The sequence below is a fragment of the Dreissena polymorpha genome, chromosome 9 (genome assembly GCF_020536995.1).
Source record: "Dreissena polymorpha isolate Duluth1 chromosome 9, UMN_Dpol_1.0, whole genome shotgun sequence".
NCBI lineage: Eukaryota > Metazoa > Mollusca > Bivalvia > Myida > Dreissenidae > Dreissena > Dreissena polymorpha.
Window position 1 is genome coordinate 101,848,623 of NC_068363.1, and position 8,629 is coordinate 101,857,251.

The following is an 8,629-nucleotide window of genomic DNA, read 5'->3' on the forward strand; positions in this document are numbered from 1 at the left end:
TTACTTTCATATGTATGTCAAGTTGATTCATAATGGTCCTTAAGCAGTCTTGGACGTAACCCACTCGACCGTCGACAGAGTCGAGTGATTTTTGCGTCGGTCGAGTGAAAATTCCAAGGCAGTAGCCCGATTGGTAGATTGCATTTTTTCGTGTCCGAACTTAGTAACACGTCCGAAAAAGATTCATAGAGACGCTTATTCAAAACTGCATTTGTTATTTCCCTTGAGCACTCATTGATTAGACGCTTATTGAACAGTGTTGTAAGTCAATCTCGCGAGACGCTATAACTATTATTACTACTGGGTGGAGAACATGCGGCGATAAATTCATTTTAATGTCTTTTCTGCATTATTTTGAGCGCGCAACCCACTAACATCAACTGCAAAATGAGAATGAAGGTTGCAACAAAAAATATGAACAGTCATTGAAATGAAAATTGCAACCGTTATGGAAAAATAATCAGCTTCGTTTTGATGTCTCCAAGTTGCCACCTTGGAGTACAAGTATTGGGGACTTTGATTCTGAGCCATCATTTCTGACTGGCTGGCTGGTTAGTGCATTTCATACGTAATGTAAGCAAACAACATGCAATTAAATATCATGCACTAACTTACAAGTATAGTTTTTAACAGATAACATTAATCTGTCAATAAACGAATCCTGACATTAAATGCAAATGTTTTAATTTTTATACATTGTAATACTGCATTTTAGATGCTGGTACAATTGGCGACAAAGCAGATGTGGCTTAGGCAATGGAACTACTGCTAAACAAGATGTTTTATATCAAGCCCACTCAGAAGTTAGGGCAGAAAGTTACCTTCTTGTTCTACTTATTATGCACTGGTATAATTGCTAGTTTGACAATGCATTTACTTATTCAGATATTTAGTGTAAAATTCATATGTTATAACAATTTTTTTTGTTTTCAGGCGCTTTTAAGAGCATACCTAACATGTCAGACCGGGATGTCGGTGACTCAGACAATGACCATGATGGAATGGAGATGTCTGGAGACCTTGTGATAAATTTTTTGTCAGATATTAACTGTGAATAAAACAGAATCAAGTGTTTATTTGTTTAATCTTTATTGTTCTATATTTCTTCAATGCAAACATAGTTAAAAATGTAAAAGAATTATAACATTCATTTCGGGCTAGTTAAAATTGATTCGGGCTAGTGAAATTTCCAAGCTGGTAGCCTGGCTTGGCTAGTGCCTAAAAAAAATTAATGCCAAGACTGCTTGAGATCACAAGCCAAAGGCATACACTGACTAAATGGGCAGGTAGGCATGGAGGTTGGTCCAATCATGTAATCTGCATTACACCCTTCAAGAGGAATGGTGCTGATCATGTTCAATATGTGTTCAATCCCTGTTTAATAGTGTTCATATACCACTTAATAACATTATTTGCAAATATGGCTGCATGTTTTGAAGATGTTTCTTGACTTTTGGTCTTGTTGTGTGTCTTTGATGTGTTTGGTAGTGTTGTTTGAGCAGATTAATACCACGGTAGGTTGTTCTCTCGTATGCCCTGCTGAGTTGTTTATGTTCACTTAACAACTTAACTATTCAGCAATGAAATTCCTGCCATGAACTTTTTGATCCATTATGTAATCGCTCCAAAAGTGTAAGGAAGACTTAATGGCTGAAAAAGTGTTCCCAAGATATATTCATTACTATATTTACAAGAATTTTATAGCCTGCTTAGGCGTAAGATTGATGTATTTTGCATTGTTGTTTTTGTGGTTTTCTTCACAGCGTGAACGGAAAGTAGCACCACTGTGCCTAGAATGATTTGATATTATGATCCTATAAAGCATGCATTCCAACCAGTGTTTTTGTGCTACTTAAGTTGTGAAAAAGCCAATTTTTCCTTACTTTTTTTAAAATCATGAATCATCATGATATAAAAGAACTTGTCACAGTTTCTTGTCTATTTCTGTCAGCCTTGAATGACAGGCCATATTCAACATCACACCAGGAAATTGCTTTTCTTATAGCAATAATATTGTAACACTATTTGTTCTTTTCAGATAAACAGTATGATAGTATTTGAAGTTTTTATATTCAGTTCATGACGTTCTGAATTTCCATGGGTCCATTTGATATTGCAATACTCAAATTTATAACGCTGATGAGGATTTCCAAGCCCCAACTTGGAAAAAAAAAACAGTAATGTACTGGTAAAAACTTTTTGTGTACATGAATTAGAATATTATTGCAATTTTTAAAACAATTTGTAGGAATCCTTTATTTGTGAGATGGGCACTTACAATACAAGAGTTACACAGATTAGTCACAGTATTTGATCAGATCCATGTTTCTCATTAAATGTTCTAAAAAAATTAAGGTTTCTTATGAATTAAGATTTTAATGGTGATACTTAGCTTTGAAGTACTTAAAGCTAAGCTTAGCTTTAATGTGTTCATTAATTACTCCAAGAGTATCTTTTACTTTCATGTGGATGCCACTTTGTCTTTTTTCAATTATAATGATCATAAAGAACACAAACCTTCAATGAGGTACCCAAACAGACTAGATGCGCAAAAACTGGTTGCTTACGTGTAATTTGTATCACATCTTTTAAGAGCAATGGTGCTATGATTTCCAACATGTTCAATCCATGTTTAATAGTGTTAAAATTTCACTTGATAACATTAGTTTGCTCCATAACAAAGCAAAAGCTTGCTGTTTTGTAAAAAATATTCTTGACCTTTGTTGTTGTTTGGTGTCTTTGATGTGTTTGGTAGTGTGAGCAGATGAGTATCAAAACCAAGTTTTCCCTTTGTATGCCTGCTGAGGTTTTTGTGTTTTTGTATGAACTTTAAATACTGAATTGGAGTTTTCAAAAATAAAATGCCTGGCCTTGAAATATTGCTCCATTACCTAATGGCTCCAACAGTACTAGGGAGATACTTTCATGATTTCTTTTCTTTCCACAAGAATTTGAAAGCCTCCTTAAGTATAAGATGTATAGGTTTTGCATAGTTTTTTATGTGGTTTCCTGTAACATATGGAGTTGAAACTGGAAAACCTTTTCTTAGAGGGTTAATTTATGAGTTGCATATTACACTTGCATTGTGACCACTATGTTTGTGCTACAAAAGTATACTGCATGAATAAGGTGCCCCTTCTGTCTGGTTTGCATGCCTGGATTATCTATTTGGAAACACCAATTTTATGGGAAAAGCAACATTTTTAGCTCACCTGATTGCTCAGGTGAGCTTTTGTGACCTGTCTTTGTCCGTCGTATGTCGTCTGTCCGTTAACATTTGCTCGTAAACATTATAGAGGCCACATTTCTTGTCCCATCTTCATGAAACTTGGTCAGAAGCTTTGTCCCAATGAAATCTCGGCCGAGTGCGAAACTGGGTTGTGCCGGGTCAAAAACTAGTTCACTAGGTAAAAAAAAAGAAAAACCTTGTAAACACTGTAGAAGTCACATTTCATACCCAATCTTCATGTAACTCTGTCAAAATGTTTGTCTTAATGATATCTTGGAGTTTAAAAGTGGTTCCGATCCTTTTAAAAACATGGCTGCCAGTGGGTGGGCAGTTTTCCTTCTTTGGCTATAGAGAAACACTGTAGAAGTCACAATTTTTGCCCAATCATTATGAAAGTTGGTGAAAACATTGGTTCAATTGATGTCTCGGACGAGTTTGAAAATGGTCGAGATCGGTGAAAAAACATGGCAGCCAGTGGGCGGGGCATCTCTATATGTATATAGTGGCAGTTTTCCCTATTTGGCTATAGATAAAACTTGTAAACACTCTAGAAGGCACAATTTTTGCCCAATCATCATGAAAGTTGGTCAAAACATTGGTTTTATTGATATCTCAGACGAGTTTGAAAATGGTCGGGATCGGTGAAAAAACAGCCGCCAGTGGACGGGGCATTTTTCTCTATATGTATATAGTGAAAGCATGTGAACACAGTAGAAGTCACATTTTTGGCCCAATTTTCATAAAACTTGCTCAGAACATTTGTTTCCTTGATACGAGAGTTGAGTTAAAAAATTGTTCCGGTCAGTTGAATAACATGGCTGCTGGGAGGGGGGGCAGTTTTCTCATTATGCCCCCCCCCCCCCCCTATCGAAGAAGAGGGGGTATATTGTTTTGCTCATGTCGGTCCGTCCGTCCACCAGATGGTTTCCGGATGATAACTCAAGAGCGCTTATGCCAAGGATCATGAAACTTCATAGGTACATTGGACATGACTAGCAGATGACTCCTATTGATTTTCAGGTCACTAGGTCAAAGGTCAAGGTCACGATGACCCGAAATAGTAAAATGGTTTCCGGATGATAACTCAAGAACACTTATGCCTAGGATCATGAAACTTCATAGATACATTGATCATGACTCTCAGATGACCCCTATTGATTTTCAGGTCACTAGGTCAAAGGTCAAGGTCACACTGACCCAAAGCAGTAAAATGGACCATGTCAAGTCTTTGTCTACCTTGCTGGGTCAAGTGGGGTCATACTGTACCACCATGTCAAGTCTTGGTCTACCTTGCTGGGTCAAGTGGAGTAATTCTGTACCACCATGTCAAGTCTTGGCCTACCTTGCTGGGTCAAGTGGGGTAATACTGTACCACCATGTCAAGTCTTGGCCTACCTTGCTGTGTCAAGTGGAGTATTACTGTACTACCATGTCAAGTCTTGATCTACCTTGCTGGGTCAAGTGGGGTAATAATGTACCACCATGTCAAGTTTTGGTCTACCTTGCTGGGTCAAGTGGAGTAATACTGTACCACCATGTCAAGTCTTGGTTTACCTTGCTGGGTCAAGTGGGGTATTACTGTACTACCATGTCAAGTCTTGGTCTACCTTGATGGGTCAAGTGGGTAAATATTGTACCACCATGTCGAGTCTTGGTCTACCTTGATGGGTCAAGTGGAGTAATACTGTACCACCATGTCAAGTCTTGGTCTACCTTAAAATATGGTGAGTGCTCTAGTAGTGTTTCAAAACATCAACTGTTTGAAATTGATGAAATAAAAAAAAAAAAATTGTCATTCTCTGGGCCTTGCATTATACAACATAGCGCGAGTAGATTACATTCTTTACAACAATACTGTTTTTACATGAGATGGAACGATTATGTATAGTTCCTGGGGATTAACACAAGTGTGTACGTTTTGGAACTACTACTACTACTACACTACTACTACTACTACTACTACTACTACTACTACTACTACTACTACTATTACTACTACTACTACTACTATATACTACTACACTACTACTACTACTACTACTACTACTACTACTACTACTACTACTACTACTACTACTACTACACTACTACTACTACTACTACTACTACTACTACTACTACTACTACTACTACTACTACTACTACTACTACTACTACTACTACTACTACTACTACTACAACTACTACAACTACTACTACTACTACTACTACTACTACTATTACTACTACTACCACTACTACTACTACTACTTAGTAAATTAATCTTTAATTAATTTAAATTGCTTTGTCTCAAAAATTTATTTTCTGGTTACTATATTAGATATATGCACATGGATGTTAGAACAACAACGAAAATAATAATTATTATGTATAATATGATATGATTGACTAAATACAATTGCTAATACATATGTACCTCTGTAAATATTATCAGTTTTAATTTAGATTTATGTTGGAAATGAGTAAAAAATGGAATATTCAAGAAATCATCCATTTCTGATTTTAATCACACTATGCTGCTTGAGATAACTGTTGTCCACCGCATAAAAACATTAACCCGCAGCCTGTTCAGGTTTCATGCTGTTTGCTGCTCATCAGTATCTAAGGGTTGGAAATGAAGCATTTAAAACTTGAATCTAGTAAGAAAGGTCTTTAATTAAATTTAACTTTCTTAGGGACTACAAATGCATGAAAATACATATCTATGTGGTAAAAAGGGTTAAACTGAAATTGCTCACAGGAAGACTTTTATGAATAAATTTCTTCTCATTAATGTTTCTCATTGAACATTCCAAATGTTAAAAGATTTGTTATGAAAAAAGTAAACTTTTAATGTGTCAGTTTAATGATTACTTTTATATGTATGCAAAATTGTTTCATAATGATCCTTTAAGATCACAAGCGAAAGGTATCCACTGACTAAATGGGCTGGTAGGCATGCGGTTGGTCCAATTGTGTAATCTGCATTACACCCTTCAAGAGGAATGGTGCTGATGCTGTTCAACATGTGTTCAACTCCTGATTTATAGTGTTCAAACTCCACTTAATAACATTAATTTGCAAAGCTGGCTGCATATTTTGAAGTGTTTGGTAATGTTGTTTGAGCAGATTAATTCCACAAGAGGTTCTTCTCTTGTATGCCTTGCTGACTTGTTTATGTTCACTTAACAACTTAACTATTCAGCAATGATATTCCTGCCATTTAACTTTTGTTCCATTATGTAATGGCTCCAAATCATAAAGAAGACATAATGGCTCAAAAAGTGTTCCCAAGGTATTTTCATGACTATTTCGCAAGAATTTTATAGCCTGCTTAGGTAAGATTGATGTATTTTGCATTGTTTTTATTGTGGTTACCTTCACAGCGTAATTGGAAAGTAGTACCACTGCACCTAGAATGATTTTTTATTATATACCTGTTGAATGCTTTTTACAAAATACAGGCTGTATCAATCGTTGAAATAAAAAAATCCCGTATTACGCTACTCGCTGTTTCCAATTCCGTATTACCATACTAGCCGGACTACTTCGACCCATTTAATGACGTCACATTACTCGCACCGAAAATAGAATTATTTTATATTACGAAATATATTACGTAGTACATCGTGTGACGTCATTTCTGTGACGAAACACAATGGTTTTATCTAAAATCTCTGGAATTTAAGGCCATGTCGGACGTGGTGTTTTTTAACAGTAAACTATTTGTTAAAAACATAGAACGAATTCAAAACGTATTTTGGAGTGTGTGTATAAATGTATATTTTGATAGGAATACAATAAAATAGTGTGTTTTAAACTAAGTTTCTATAAAGACATCGAAGATGGAAGTAGAAGTGCATATCGTTTCAACGTTTTTGCTATAAATATCGGATTAAAATTTTAAGTTGTCAACTTAATTATTATTAACATTGGATTAACGATGGCATTAAGGTAAGCGTTTCGGAAACCTGTGTTTTCCCAGTTGGAATGTTTACACGTTAATTTACATAAACTGTATTCATACGCGGCTTAAATTATCTATGGCGTACCGAACTTTTAGTCATTGTTTTGTCAGTTTTGTTAAAGTAAAAATATATAATTGTTAACAATTTTTGTTAGTTGTATATAATAAAAGGAATATTACGCTAGTCAATTGTTCCAAGAGTTTGTATCACTCTCGTGGCTTGTGCTATTTTGCATCACACTCGAGGCTCCGCCTCTCGTGTGATACGTCATCACACAAGCCACTCGAGTAATATAAACTCTTGTAACAATTGACTAGCGTAATATTCCGTATATATTACGAGTCTATATAGCATTTATTCCAAGCAGTGTGTTTGTATTACTAAAGATTTGAAAAAGAAAATTTTTCCTTACTTTTTTAAATCATGAATCATCACGATATAAAAGAACTTGTCACAGTTTCATAGACTTTTCTGTCAGCCTTGAATGACAGGCCATATTCAACATCACACCAGGAAATTGCTTTTCTTAAAGCAATAATATTATAACACTATTTGTTCTTTTAGATAAACAGTATGATGCTATTTAAGTTTTTATATTCAGTTCATGACATTCTGAATTTCCATGGGTCCATTTGATATTGCAATAGCTAATAACAGTTATGAAACTTCTGGGGTTTGGTGTTCATTGCTTTTGCCATTGTATTAAAGAGGAAGCTGTGTTGGTAGCTATAGCCACAAAGTGTTATTTTAGTATTAATATTTTTTAATAATTACAAAATTGTTTTCCACATGGGTCTCAACTTTTCATAAGAATTGAAGGTACTTCACTATGGCACACCTAGGGAATAAATATTAACTCTATAATATTCAGTTTTATATCCAGTTTGGGCGAAATATTAATAAAAGAGTGTTTCTATAATATTGATTAATAAATAATTCAAAGACATTTTTCACATTGCAGGTACTGTGTTACTCAAATATAATTATGATGAGGGTTTCCAAGCCCCAACTTGGAAAAAAAAGACTGTTATGTAAAAACATTTTGTGTACATGAATTAAAAAATTATTGCATTTTTATGCCCCCCTTCGAAGAAGAGGGGGTATATTGTTTTGCACATGTCAGTCGGTATGTCCGTCCACCAGATGGTTTCCGGATGATAACTCAAGAACGCTAAGGCATAGGATCATGAAACTTAAAGGTACATTGATCATGACTGGCAGATGACCCCTATTGATTTTTATCACTAGGTCAAAGGTCAAGGTCACGGTGACCAGAAATAGGAAAATGGTTTCCGGATGATAACTCAAGAACGCTTATGCCTAGGATCATGAAACTTCATAGGTACATTGATCATGACTCGCAGACGACTCCTATTGATTTTCAGGTTACTAGGTCAAAGGTCAAGGTCACGGTGACCCGAAATAGGAAAATGGTTTCCGGATGATAACTCAA

At 35.5% G+C, this 8,629-nt stretch overlaps 1 long non-coding RNA gene across 1 annotated transcript; it reads left to right on the forward strand.

Annotated features, from left to right (window-relative positions):
- The first annotated feature begins 277 nt into the window (after positions 1–277).
- LOC127844393 (uncharacterized) lies at positions 278–1,074 on the forward strand. Its single transcript, XR_008032708.1, has 2 exons — positions 278–847; positions 934–1,074. It is a non-coding gene; the product is annotated as an uncharacterized LOC127844393 (long non-coding RNA).
- The last annotated feature ends 7,555 nt before the right edge of the window (positions 1,075–8,629 follow it).